Source organism: Protomyctophum parallelum (genome assembly GCF_964188405.1).
Source record: "Protomyctophum parallelum genome assembly, chromosome: 9".
In the NCBI taxonomy this organism is placed as follows: Eukaryota; Metazoa; Chordata; class Actinopteri; order Myctophiformes; family Myctophidae; genus Protomyctophum; species Protomyctophum parallelum.
Window position 1 is genome coordinate 40,793,533 of NC_139706.1, and position 15,618 is coordinate 40,809,150.

The window sequence follows — 15,618 nt, forward strand, 5'->3', positions numbered from 1 at the left end:
TCTCTCAAATGCTGAGCAATCCCTTGGCAGAAAGCCTGGCAGCGTAGAGCTCTGCAGCCAGCCAGGGGGTTAGTTATGGGGCGGGGGGTGGGTTCTGCTCAGGCTATGTAAACACACTCACACACAAGCACATGCATACACACACACACACACACACACACACACACACACACACACGCGCACACACGCACGCACTCACGCACACACACACACGCGCACAGTGCACGTACTCGCATATGCACACGCATGTACAACATGTCGTACAACACATTGGCCCATGCAGCCTAGTGAGGCAGTGAGTAATGCGTCGTTGGAGGTAGCATGTATGTCGTAATCAGATATAGCTTCAGCTTCTGCGACTCAGAGAGAGAGAGAGAGAGAGAGAGAGAGAGAGGGGGGTAGGGGCAAGAATGGGAAGATGAGGAAAGAAGGAAAGTGGAGAACCCAAACGTTCCTAATGTTCACCCCATGCAGAGCATGGTGTGTGTATGTGTGTATGTGTGCGTGTGTGTGTGTGTGTGTGTGTGTGTGTGTGTGCGCGTGTGTGCGTGCGTGCGTGCGTGCGTGTGGTTGAATGGGACCCAGACACGATGGACTTCTAAATGGAGATATTGTTCTCTTGCTTCTCAGTTTATTTATTTGTCAGAATAATTGTGTGTGATGTCGGATACAGCAAAATGTACACGTATGTTTATTCATTCCTGCATGTGTGTGTGTGTGTGTGTGTGTGTGTGTGTGTGTGTGTGTGTGTGTGTGTGTGTGTGTGTGTGTGTGTGTGTGTGTGTGTGTGTGTGTGTGTGTGTGTGTGCGCGCACGTGGGGGCGCCGTGCATGCTTGCGTGCACAGGTGTGTGTGTGTGTGTGTTATGTTTCATGGGGATGGAAGTAATAACTTCCTCATGGAATTTTAGGATTTGCCGTCTGTCTGTCTGTCTGTATGTTTTCAATTTGGTCCTCCCGCTCTCTCTGTCACTGTCTCACTATCTCTCTGTGTCTCTCTGTCTCTCCATGTCTCTCTTCTCTTCTGTGTATGTCTGTCTCTGCCTCTCTCTCTGTCTGCCTCACTCTTTTTCTCTTGTGACCGGTGGCCGAAATGAGTCACAAACTTTAACACTTTGTTTGTTCAACCCTTGGGAAACGCATTCATATATATATTCAGGTGCACTGTTTAAAAGTGCAAGGTGCATACTACTGTGTAACTCAATAAAACAATGCCTGATACTGCTGACTACGGCACTTGATTTATATGAGATCAATAACTCATGTCTGTATTAATTAAATAGATAGGTACACACAAGGTTCGTGTTTTTCACCATGGTAAAAGAGCATTGCAATTCGGAGTACCAGGAAGAAGGACTGAGGCGGAAACGTTTTTTGTCGGGGGTTACAAATAACCAAATGAATATTTATTTATCTAAGACAATCGGCACTCTATATGGCCGTATGAACACAATCTTTATTATCACTTTCCTTCTACTCGAAGAGGGCGGTCACATGCAAGGAAGCTAAGGGCAGCGCTGAAATAATGGCTGCAGCTGTGTAGTTCAAATTGTTGTCTCTATCCCCCGTTACTGCAATGAATGTCACTGAAACAAATTCCAATCAACTTTGTGGACATTATCTTGAAATGCTAAAACCCTAATCCTAAAATACTCTTACTAACTAATCCTAAAATATACAATTAAACCAAAGAAACAACAAAAATAACTATAAATGCCTTAAAACGTTCATTCATCATTTGTGTCAGAGGACGTGCAATTAAAGTGCGGGGTGCCTCAGAGGACCATCGGTCCGGTGTCCCAAGGGTAGGCGTCTACTTCTTCACACTGTAACACACAGGAGACTTGGCGCCAATTCAATTGTTCCAAACATATATATACTATACTAAGATGTAGCCGTAGACGGGTGCATAATAGGTGAGTACTGCGTTAGTTCGGTACTTACAGGCTTTGCCTGGGTCCGTCTGTGTCTGGCGTGCAGTACCACTGGTCCCCGTCCCTCTCCGTTCCGGTGACCTCTGTCTAGGCTTGTCTCTCTCGTCTCTCTCTCTGGATCTCCTCCAGCGATGTCGATCCCAGAATGACTCGCTATTTCAATATCTATACTTTGTTCACTCACTAATTTCACTGCACAGTCACGCTCGAGTTGTCACTGTTCCTGACTCGATATGTGCCGTGGGAACCGTATATCGAACCCCCGTCGCACTGGCACAGTCCTCTCTCGTAAGGCGCTCTGTTTAAAAGTCCTCTCTCGTAAGGCGCTCTCAACCGAGCCCTCTGTACACAACCTCTCTCTTCGCTGCCTTCCTGCAGACTGAGGCCGGTTATTTCAATGCAACCATATTCACTCATCATCACACCCTGTACACTCAAGACACGCTCCATATAATATATGGAGCGTGCATATTATGGCCAGTGCAAATGGTCGCTTCTCGTCCTCAGGCGTCATACTGGTTAGATACTCAGTGAATCCAATCCAAATGTCTATTTAATTCGTTATGATTTTCATCCTACTATGTGCCATATCTCTGCGTGTCTGTCTGTCTGTATGTCTGTCTGCGTTCGTGTGTGTACGGTTGTAATGCACGTAACTCGAGAACCGTTTCACCCACCGACTTCACATTCAACACACACGTTCCACGCCCCCACAGGGAGTGCAGTGCCAGGTATCGAGTCCGTCGGACCCACGGTTCTCCAGAACCACCACAAAAGGCTCTGGTCAGGCTCTGCCAGTGGGCCTTATGAGGCCAACTCCTTTCACCTGGGCCAGGCTCTGCCAGTGGGCCTAATGAGGCCAACTACTTTCACCTGGGCCAGGCTCTGCCAGTGGGCCTAATGAGGCCAACTACTTTCACCTGTGCAATTTACAGCCTCTGCCTCAGCCAATTGAGGCTCAACCAATCAGGATCTGCCAGTGGGCCGAATTGATTGCCAAGTACACTTTTCAGGCACATACACAGATCTCCATGTGGGACACCGACAGTTAAAACGGGTGCTATGACAACATATATCATTTGGTTTCCATGTTGCATCGTTCCCAAGTAGACCGGTGGCCGACTGTGATGGGCACGTACAGGTCTAGTACTGACATAATAGTGTGTGTGTGTGTGTGTGTGTGTGTGTGTGTGTGTGTGTGTGTGTGTGTGTGTGTGTGTGTGTGTGTGTGTGTGTGTGTGTGTGTGTGTGTGTGTGTGTGCGTGCGTACATTTTAAGTTTTCCCTTATGTGTCCCACCTGAGGTCTGCATGAATCCAGCTGGAACCACATGGTACGCTGACCGACCAGGAAGTGTGTGTGTGTGTGTGTGTGCGCGTGCGCGACTGCGCGTGCGTGCGTGCGTTATGTCTGTGTATATCCAAATGCATGGTGGTTCTGTGCCTGCCTCCTTTGATCCAACAGTTGTGGCTTGTTTTCGAATAATAACCAATGACATTGTTTATTTTTGTTGGAATTTAACCAAGTCTGAATCGATATACATATAGCCTACTGAATATACAAACACGTCATCTACCGTATCTACGCAAAGAGTAGCTGTTATAGAGGGTATGCGCATGCATAAAGTGAATGGGAAAGCGAGTGGCAAAGTGAGTTTAACGCTGTTTAATGTCGTTTAATGCAATTAGATATGACTTTTCTGTCAGGATGTATGGGCTGTCAAGGCCAGAAAGTAGTGTTTAGCCACTCAGTAGGCATTCCTGCATAACTTCCTGGTTTGATGATGATGTCCCGCACATACCCTCTATTGGTAATGGCTCATAGTGAAATAGAAAATAAACAAACCTACAGAATCCATTGGTTGCACTCCCTGTTGTAATATTAATTAAGGTGAGACATGGCAGGTGTACCAGCTCAGTGGCCTTGTGGTTAGAGTGTCCGCCCCAAGCCCCCAGAAAGGCTGGCCAGCGTTGAAGCGCTGAGCCCTATTGGTCAGAGCTGAGAATGCAGGTGGGCCCCTGCATTTAGCATGAGGAAACCCTGTGCAGCTCAGGTTTAACATTGAGCACTTCCGCATTTTGGACACCAAATCTTGGCGTCCAAATCGAAAGAATTGAGTAGACCGTTCTTCCAGGTGCTTCAAATCGCCACTGAGAAACTTCCATCGAAATGAATAGTAGGGGACAGGGCAGTCCACCCTCTATCCTTTATTACTCTATTGTCCGCCCTGAGACTGGGAGGTCGGGGTTCCATCCCTAGCTGGGTCATACCACAAACTGTGAAAAATGGGACCCAGTGCCTCCCTGCTTGGCACTCAGCATCTCAAGTTGAGAAAGCCCGGAGGGGCGAAACGTTGTTGTATTTAGGTTGAAATAAAAAGGACGGGGAGCAGAACTATATCGTGTGCGGCCCGGACATTCCACTTTTTTCTTGATAAATCAACAAACCCAAAATCTTCAGGATATAAATATGAATAAAACTGGAATGTTTGGTGTATGTGAGTGCAACTGAAGTGGAGATATTTTATCTATTTTGTCTTACTTTATTAGTGATTTAGTTATTGACTTGTTTTATTGACTATTGACTTGTTTTCATTTTATTGTTGTTAAAGCACTTTGTGACTGTAATTGTCTGTGAAAGGTGCTGTATAAATAAACTTTACTTACTTTACTTACTTACTCTGCTGCAGTGACTGCTTGAAGTAAAAACCTTGGCAGAAAGAGGCTCTGAGGCAGGTGTTCCCAAACCTTTCCGTGCCAAGGACCCCCGCAGTAGCTGTAACCTCTGGCTGTGTCCACCTATTGTGAAATGCCTTAAAATAGTGAAAATAGCTAAATCTACAAGCTCACATGTCACTACTTAACAATCCCCAAGAGTGGGTTACCGTAAAATGTAGGCCCTATATAGGCTATATTTGAATTTGTTCTTGTGCTGGGATTACTGAGTGCACCATGAGTCATTATTTTCCACTTTCCAGGAAATGGAAAGTTATGAAATCAATTAGCGTACATTGAAATAACAGTTGTTGCTACTTTGCTTGGAAAGGAGCAAGGTTTTTGGCTCGGCCATCTGGTTAGGATGCATCTCGAGCGTCTCCCTAGGGAGGTTCTTGAATCTCTCGATGCACGTCCAGCATGCTGGACGCAGACCCCCGGGCAGACCAAGGATGAGATGGAGCTGGAATTATATATCTGCCGGGATCTCCCAGAATGAAGTTACTAATGTTGCTCTGGAGAGGGAAGTCTGGAGCTCTCTGGTGGAGCTGTTGACCCGACTACGGATAAGCGATTGAAGATGGAAGGATTGAATGGAACAAAACAAATTGACAGAATAATAAAAGAATAGATACTGGTGTATTTGACAACACATTTAGGTTAGACAACACACTCACATATTTGGGCGTAGCTGCATTGGGAACTCCTTATGTCATGGTTACGATGCGGCCCGCCATAAGACAATTTTAATATAGGATAAAGTCCAGATAGTGTGAACACACCTGTGAGAGGGAGGATGACTGCTTAAATCAGTCATCCTCCCTCTCACAACACCCTTTATGCAATATGTGTCCTACCCTCAGGTGACCTATAAAGAGTTAATACTCACTGACACTGTCTTATCTAATCCCCTGCTTTAAAGTGGTGGGTTTTAAAAGTGAGTTATACACCGGCAGACTATAAGTATCCCACAGTGTCAGCTCTACAGTACAGCTGTGGTTGACTGGTGCTAAGTACAGATGGCGTGCTGAGCAGTAAGTCTCTATGTGGCAGCTCATACGTTATGTTAAAATTGCTGAGGCATCACTGGAGACACTGATATAGAGTAAAGGGGAATAGGAAATAATAAGAACCATTTGGACATTTCTTTTATTTTTTTTGCTATATGAACGGCGGAGAAAGAGAGCCACAGAGACAGTAAACCTATAGGAGAGGATGTACTGTATGTGCAGTAGAGTCATTCATTCTGAATGCAACAGGGGGTGGGTTTCTGTGCGTGCGTGCGTGCGTGCATGCATGCGTGCGTGCGTGTGTGTGTGTGTGCGTGCGTGTGTGCGTGCGTGCGTTGATTCAATGGATAACGAACAGAGACACCAACTTGAGTTTTGAAATTGAATTAATGTGCAGTATTGGTTACACAATATTCATAAATCGTATTAACATGCTGGAAACCAGGTTCCCCTATACGGTATTATTTGCTATGACATGCACCATGAGGCCAAAAACGTATCGATTCCAGAAGATATGGGTTCTCTAGCACATGTTTTGCTCGCCTTCCAGATTTCCATTTCAGCCCTGTCACCCCCCAACTCACCCCCAGCCATGAATTGAGTCAGGAGATTTGGATGTTGGCCGGTAAATCAAGCGTTGGGACATTGCTCCGGGATGTTATAGGCCACAAATGAAAAAGGCCGAAGAGTTTGGAATGTTTAAGATCATAAAACTCCTTCTCTGGGAGTCTCTTTCTGCTGATCTATGCATTTCTGTCCTGTGGAATGATTTCCCCTCACGTTTCATACTCCAACTGTTCGTACTGTAACAAACGCCGGAGCTGGTTTATATTAGTGACTGCTGCAGTGCCATGGCTCTCTGTGCTGTTTTATATTAGTGACTGCTATGTTAGTGACTATGCCATGCTCAAGCATTCCCAGCTGAGATGGGCTTGTCATGTCTGCCGCATGCCAGATGAACACCTATACCAAAAAGGCTGCTGTACGGCAAACTACACCATGGCAAGCGTTCACGTGGCGGCCAGCGGAAACGCTCCAAGGACACCCTAAAGGCCAGTCTCAAAAGCTGTGGTCTGGATCCAGAGACCTGGGAGGCCGATGCCCAACACCGCTCCAACTGGCGCTCTGCAGTCAAACATGGAGTAGAGGAGTCTGAAAAGCACCGCATCCAGGAAGCCGAACTGAGTGTCAGCTCCGAAAGACCGACCAGAGCCAGTTCCTCCCTCTCACCCAGCCAGCCCACAGCCATCACATGCCATCTTCGCACCCACAAGACATGAAGTCAATTCCGAAGGACGGACATGATGCCATGCCTCCCAGAGGTGGTTTATGTTAGTGACTGCTGCAGTGCCATGCATGGGTACCAGAGGCATGGCAAACAGTGACCTTTTCAGGTTTTATGGGTCATTTGTGCCTATACTGAATATTTACAGCAGTGGTTCTCAAACATAAATTCTCATGACAAGGACCTCCAAATTGATATTCGCCTCACATTTTAAAACATTTTATGGGACCCCCTTAAATATTTTAAAAGTTATTCACAATTATTATGCAAGATTTTTCAAAATATAAAAATTGCTGAATCTACAAGCTCACAACAATGTGTCTCATAGCGACACATTGTGAGCTTGTAAATCGGGCCAATCGGCTAATTTCAAATAGTCAAAGTATATCATTTGGTGGTTAAACCGTGGTCAAACTGTTCCTCATTTTGCTGCATGGGGACCCCCAGGAAGCCCCGCAAGGACCCCTGGAGAACCCGGGCCCCAATATGGGAACCAGAGATATACACATAGCGTAAGCAGAAATAGTCCCATACAGTAACTTCATTATATTCTGTAAGATGGTCATCTTGGTTGAAAATTGCTCAGACTGTAGGAAGACCGTTTCCTTCTTCTTTTTGTTTCCTAGTGCGTCAAAGATCTGTGTCACCTCTGAGAAATGATTCCTTTGTGCGCTCAAGAATAAAAGGTCATTTCTTGATATTTTCCTGAAGTCATGATGAGCTGTCTGAATTATGTATGAATTCCACAGAACACCCCTGCACACACGCACGCACGCACGCACACACGCACAAGCACACACAGTATATACTATTCCATGCAGGTCAACTATACTAACTTGTATAACATCCACATACACAAACCTCTACGCAACATTGACAACAGAAACCATGGAGACTAATTTCCGCTGACGTCAGTACATATGTGACCTCCAGTTCGACTTAAGCATTCTCACAGGCACGTACTGTAAATGTGCGCGCGCACCACACACACACACACACACACACACACACACACACACACACACACACACACACACACACACACACACACACACACACACACACACACACACACACACACAAATGCATGCATATTGCATATTGACCTGATGATCATCTATTAACCACATCCAGTATTACAGTAAGTATTAGTGTGTAAGGTTAACTGGAGGACAGCTAAATATATTTCACACTATTATAAACAGGAACAGGACAAATATCGAATGACTTGAAACCAGTGGTGATGAGTGCTGCTCGCCCCTATTTAGACCCTGCAGTAGAGAGAACCCCACAAAGACAATTTGGTAACCCATTTTTTCACCCAGTGTTCAATTCAATTCAATTCAATTTTATTATAGTGTCAAATCACAACAAGTTGTCTCAAGACACTTTACAACCAACAAAGTGTCAATTATCTAATGTAATCCTGGGCGCTACACTTCCTCTGCCAACCTGGGGGGGGTGGGGGCAGCGGACTGAACTGAACTCATGCTTCCTTCTATGCAGTCCAAGCTGCTTCTTTTCACCTGACAGGGGAGAGTTTCCCCGGCCGGACGTAGCGTGTGGAAGGAACACGTTATTTCGACCAGTACTTACCCTAGAGAACATGCAAACTCCACACAGAAAGGCCCTTTCGTACCTTCGGACTATAACAAAGTTGCATACATATGCATCGCATTTAAACAATTCTATAATATTTAATATAAATGGTCTTTTGTCAGGTGTGTGCTGTGAACAAAAAGTTAAACTCAGCCTTTTTTCACATTACCAAATGTAACCAGATGAGCAAAATACAAGAAACATATATAAATACAAGGAACAAGGAACACTGACATTATTATGTCCCATACTGTTGGGCGCATGGCATCATTGTACCCGGAAGGTATGCGTGAACTCCTACCTAGTGGCAAAATACTATACTTTCTGACCTTTTCGTATCTGATTGTAGGCTATAAAATGACTTTAAACAACTTTAAACTCACTTTGCCTCTCAATTTACCACTCACTTGCACATAGCATACCCTCTATTCAGGTATGAAGCTGCGGGACACACTTTGGACACCCCTGACATAAACCCTCTCTAGTAAAACAGACCTTAGTTTTGCACTGTACTTTGGCGATCCAAACCTCTTTGCAGGCTGTCGGTCGATGGTCCCCCCAGAATAGGGATGCTGGGGTTCAAATTAACTTTGTCTCCCACCAAGTGGCGAGAAAAAGTACTGCGCCAGTATGCCACCCATAAACCTCTGATTTGTTTGGGGCAGATTAATTTCCGCGGTATCGGCATGGAGACCTTCATTGTAACAATTAGTATAAGCATTAGCTCACGCTGTTTATCTTTCGCCAGAAACATTAACATGTCGGGAGCGATGCGATACAAAATCACAAATGACATCCGAACCTCAGATGCATCAGGAATACCATGGACAGCGAACTTAGATTCAGTTATGGAGCATTGAAAATCCTACTTTGAATGGCGGTAAATGGGGGGGGTCCAAAGATCCTGGTGCTGGGGGTAACGGAGGCATTGCCTAGCAACTGGGCCAATGTTAAAAGCAGATTTTCGGCTAAACCGCTTCATATTATGGTGTAATGCTTTAGGTACAAACATGTTCGTAGCTGGCAGATAACGTCCCATAGGTGGGGGGTACGAATATAGATGGCAATAAAATAATTAAACAACCTCTTGGCAGCTTTATAGTGTAGTTGTAAGTGCCTCATTTTGTGTTGGTGTGCTTAGGGTTACTTTACAAGGTACAGGAGGACTAAGTGTGCTCCAACAGGGGTGAACAGGTAAGACCCATAAATCCTCCAACTTGTCTGTTCCTATGGCGTATAGACGGCCGACTCCTGACTCAAACATTCCACTCGAAAGACGTGTAAATTCTACACCTTCACCTTCGTGGTCAAAGCTAACTCTGTCTTTCTCTGTGTTTTTCAAATATTTGTGTATGGCAGCATGCCCTTAGGGCCTAGACCGTGGAACAGCATTCCCCTCCCTGTCAGATCTACCCCTCCATTGAATCTTCAACGCCAGGCTCAAGACTTTGTATTATAATTATTTGTTTTTACTCTCCTTATTGCCGAGTATTTATTTCTGTATGTCTTGTTGACTATGCATTTTGTACTTTTGATTTTTGACATCTATAGCAAGGGTATTAACATCACTGAAAATGTCTAATAGTCAGGAGGAATGTGGATCAACTGAAAGTTTGGATAATATTTTTGATTTATCTGAGCTTGTAGATCAGCTATTTTAGAAAAGTTTAAAAAACTTTTATAAAGTTCAGTTTTTATGTATTTTATATTTAGTCAATATTTACTTTATATTTACTAAAGTTAAATGTTATTTTACACTACAACTACATTTTTATTTATTTATTATTATCTTTTCCAATCTGATTTGCGGTGCAACAAAGATGAACTGTGAACTGTAGATGTGACGGGCGCGGCCCGAACTCTAGATGTGATGTGAGGGCCAAACCTCAAACCTTCTCAAATATAACTCTAGATGTGAGGGCCAAACCTCAAACCTTCTCAAATATAACTCTAGATGTGAGGGCCAAACCTCAAACCTTCTCAAATAGAACTCTAGATGTGAGGGCCAAACCTCAAACCTTCTCAAATAGAACTCTAGATGTGAGGGCCAAACCTCAAACCTTCTCAAATAGAACTCTAGATGTGAGGGCCAAACCTCAAACCTTCTCAAATAGAACTCTAGATGTGAGGGCCAAACCTCAAACCTGCTCAAATAGAACTCTAGATGTGAGGGCCAAACCTCAAACCTTCTCAAATAGAACTCTAGATGTGAGGGCCAAACCTCAAACCTGCTCAAATAGAACTCTAGATGTGAGGGCCAAACCTCAAACCTGCTCAAATAGAACTCTAGATGTGAGGGCCAAACCTCAGACCTTCTCAAATAGAACTCTAGATGTGAGGGCCAAACCTCAAACCTTCTCAAATAGAAACTCTAGATGTGAGGGCCAAACCTCAAACCTTCTCAAATAGAACTCTAGATGTGAGGGCCAAACCTCAAATAGAACTCTAGATGTGAGGGCCAAACCTCAAACCTGCTCAAATAGAAACTCTAGATGTGAGGGCCAAACCTCAAACCTTCTCAAATATAACTCTAGATGTGAGGGCCAGACCTCAAACCTTCTCAAATAGAACTCTAGATGTGAGGGCCAAACCTCAAACCTTCTCAAATAGAAACTCTAGAACTCTAGATGTGAGGGCCAAACCTCAAACCTGCTCAAATAGAAACTCTAGATGTGAGGGCCAGACCTCAAACCTTCTCAAATAGAAACTCTAGAACTCTAGATGTGAGGGCCAAACCTCAAACCTTCTCAAATAGAAACTCAAATATGGGTTTTTAAAATTGATTTCAAACTTTTGTAATATTATTCTTTTTTGTTTTAATTGTTTACAAAATATTGTATATATATCGTTTTTTATGGGACTCTCCAAAATCTCTCAAAAAACTTCATGTACAACACACAACATTCACCTACATAAGGAGTTCATTACCATGGCACTATCTGCCAGCCTCTCTACCAATCAGGAGCTGGAAACTAGAGGGTAAATTTATCGTTATATGACAATTACTGTCTGTGTGTGTGTGTGTGTGTGTGTGTGTGTGTGTGTGTGTGTGTGTGTATGTATGTAATGAATAGGGCCCTCACTCATAGAAAGACAATCACCTTCACAGGAACTGTAAGATTGTTTCCAGATGCCATGATACATGAGTTACTGCACACGTACATACAGTACACACGTATGTGCATGCATGCAAGCACACACACACACACACACACACACACACACACACTTTGTGAGGAGCAAATTCACACTGGCCCCCCTTGTGGAGGTATTAGTCACACCACATGAGTCCTCCATCTAACTCCATGTTGCACACATCTAGCTCAGTGCTCTGCCTATGACATACTGTAGGCTGCTTTGAGCACCGTTACTGTACTTGCACGACGTAAGTAAAGTAAGTAAGTAGCCTTGCCGAGCCATGAGGCCCATAGGGCAGGAGCCTATCTCCTGTTTCTGTAGCGTGAGGCAGCTTGATGTACAACGTCGCCCCCTGGACATGACACTAATGTGTCGCAGGGACTCACCCCCAATCCAACCCTTGATGCTGAGTGCCAAGCAGGGAGGCACTGGGTCCCATTTTTAGAGTCTTTGGTATGACCCGGCCGGGGATTGAACCCGGACCTCCCAGTCTCAGGGCGGACACTCTAACCACAAGGCCACTGAGCTGGTTAACCTGGTCTGCACGACGTACAGTACATGAAACTCCATTATTGCACAATACTCATTGCACAATTTCTAGAAGTGCTGTGTTGCAAAATGCATCATCACATTTTCAATATTCACCAATCACCGACCCCTGTCTTTTCACTGTACACACACACACATGGCCATCTAGGGACATGTGGCCACCTAGACAACTGGCCATCTAGGGACATGTGTCCACCTAGACAACTGTCCATAGGGACATGTGGCCACCTAGACAACTGGCCATCTAGGGACATGTGGCCACCTAGACAACTGGCCATAGGGACATGTGTCCACCTAGACAACTGGCCATCTAGGGACATGTGGCCACCTAGACAACTGGCCATAGGGACATGTGTCCACCTAGACAACTGGCCATCTAGGGACATGTGGCCACCTAGACAACTGGCCATAGGGACATGTGTCCACCTAGACAACTGGCCATCTAGGGACATGTGGCCACCTAGACAACTAGCCATCTAGGGACATGTGGCCACCTAGACAACTGGCCATCTAGGGACATGTGTCCACCTAGACAACTGTCCATAGGGACATGTGGCCACCTAGACAACTAGCCATCTAGGGACATGTGGCCACCTAGACAACTGTCCATAGGGACATGTGTCCACCTAGACAACTGGCCATCTAGGGACATGTGGCCACCTAGACAACTAGCCATCTAGGGACATGTGGCCACCTAGACAACTGGCCATCTAGGGACATGTGGCCACCTAGACAACTGGCCATAGGGACATGTGGCCACCTAGACAACTGGCCATCTAGGGACATGTGTCCACCTAGACAACTGGCCATCCAGGGACATGTGGCCACCTAGACAACTGTCCATAGGGACATGTGGCCACCTAGACAACTGTCCATAGGGACATGTGGCCACCTAGACAACTGTCCATAGGGACATGTGGCCACCTAGACAACTGGCCATAGGGACATGTGGCCACCTAGACAACTGTCCATAGGGACATGTGGCCACCTAGACAACTGGCCATAGGGACATGTGGCCACCTAGACAACTAGCCATCTAGGGACATGTGGCCACCTAGACAACTGTCCATAGGGACATGTGGCTACCTAGACAACTGGCCATCTAGGGACATGTGGCCACCTAGACAACTGTCCATAGGGACATGTGTCCACCTAGACAACTGTCCATAGGGACATGTGGCCACCTAGACAACTGTCCATAGGGACATGTGGCCACCTAGACAACTGGCCATAGGGACATGTGGCCACCTAGACAACTGGCCATCTAGGGACATGTGGCTACCTAGACAACTGGCCATAGGGACATGTGTCCACCTAGACAACTGTCCATAGGGACATGTGGCCACCTAGACAACTGTCCATAGGGACATGTGGCCACCTAGACAACTGGCCATCTAGGGACATGTGGCTACCTAGACAACTGGCCATCTAGGGACATGTGGCCACCTAGACAACTAGCCATCTAGGGACATGTGGCCACCTAGACAACTAGCCATCTAGGGACATGTGGCCACCTAGACAACTAGCCATCTAGGGACATGTGGCCACCTAGACAACTGGCCATCTAGGGACATGTGGCCACCTGGACAACTGTCCATAGGGACATGTGTCCACCTAGACAACTGTCCATAGGGACATGTGGCCACCTAGACAACTGGCCATCCAGGGACATGTGGCCACCTAGACAACTGGCCATCTAGGGACATGTGGCCACCTAGACAACTGGCCATCTAGGGACATGTGTCCACCTAGACAACTGGCCATCTAGGGACATGTGTCCACCTAGACAACTGTCCATAGGGACATGTGTCCACCTAGACAACTGGCCATCTAGGGACATGTGGCCACCTAGACAACTGGCCATCTAGGGACATGTGGCCACCTGGACAACTGGCCATCTAGGGACATGTGGCAGGCGGACGAACTACATCGTCAAGCTCATGTAACCATTATCTGCCATGCCCATATATACTTCCCATGCAGCAAAAGCCAAACGCAGCCCAATCTTAATATTACTAGATATCTAGTAATATTAATACATCCAATTGATATAGCATTTTTCTAAATACTCAATCGCTTCAAAGAAACAAAATAAAAACTACTTTAAGTGGGCTACTCTGAAATAACCGAATGTGTTGCTTTTTTGTATTTCATGTTGATTGATTGATTGATTGATATAATACTTTATTTGTCAAAATGTAAATACCACAGAGGTAAAGTGTCATTGTGGTCCTGTGTATTCAATTAATCAACAGAGCATAGAATATTAACACATTAATACATGTCATCAACAAATGCAAATGTACAATAGGTACTTCATCCGTCCGTCCGTCCGTCCGTCCGTCCGTCCGTCCGTCCGTCCGTCCGTCCGTCCGTCCTCCGTCTGCCTGTCTGCCTGTCCGTCCAGCCATCTCTGCCCGTCCGTCTGCAGATATTGTGCATCTATCTACATGTGCAAGCAATCAATTCTAACAAACTCTTAACACAATGTATTATGTGTTATACAAGCCAGTAAGCTACAACAATTTCCTGAAACATCCAACAAGAACAATTCAAAGACACCATGGGGCAATGATGAACAGACAAATCAAGAATGACATGCTGTTGATTACAGTAACAAGGAATATTCTGACAGTATCTCTTTTTTTCCTACCTATAATCAATCCCATGGTTTGGACCTCTTGGGTCGTACAACTTGCTGCAACTAGCTCTGAATTTAGTACATTTGATTCATTTCAGGGCAAAAACATTGGTGCTAGAACGTATGACATGTCACACAGAGTGGGGCTACAATTAAGCAGACCAAATACTTTGTTCAGCGATGTGAATCATTTGAAGATGTTTGATACGTGAGTCAAGGCCTGTTGAGTAATGCTGTGGGTTATTTTTCTGTGGGTCTTACTGGTTTGTAAATTTTATATCCAAAGATATGTCAGCACTGATATTCCTTCATCCTGTGTCAGTGTCGATGATGGGATATTGACAACAAATTGGGGAACATTCTGAGAGTCTGTTCCAACACAGATGTCAATACTGTACATCTCCACAAGAGACCATGGCACACTGCAGTCTCTTCTAGGGAGAGTCACGCACACCGAAGGGAGCGCCATGCACCTCTTGCTGCTAACATGAACAGGCACATTTAGGTTTAGGTTTTCTATGGACAATGGACATTTGAGGATTTCCTATGATGAGCAATGTTTACGCAAAGAGGGCCCTGCTGATCTACTGATCTACTTTGCATTTTGGGTTCAATCTACACCTCACCCATGACAATGGTATCTCTTGATTAATACATAGGACCACAATGGAAACAAGCCGCCAAGGCATTTTGTGTTATCCTTTTAGTATTATTGTTTAATAACTGTACCACTGTACTTTTTGCAGACTG

At 45.2% G+C, this 15,618-nt stretch overlaps 1 protein-coding gene across 1 annotated transcript in view; it reads left to right on the plus strand.

Annotated features, from left to right (window-relative positions):
• veph1 (ventricular zone expressed PH domain-containing 1) overlaps positions 1-15,618 on the plus strand; it is a 147,461-nt gene that overhangs the window by 30,651 nt on the left and 101,192 nt on the right. The gene's annotated exons all lie outside the window — the stretch shown is intronic.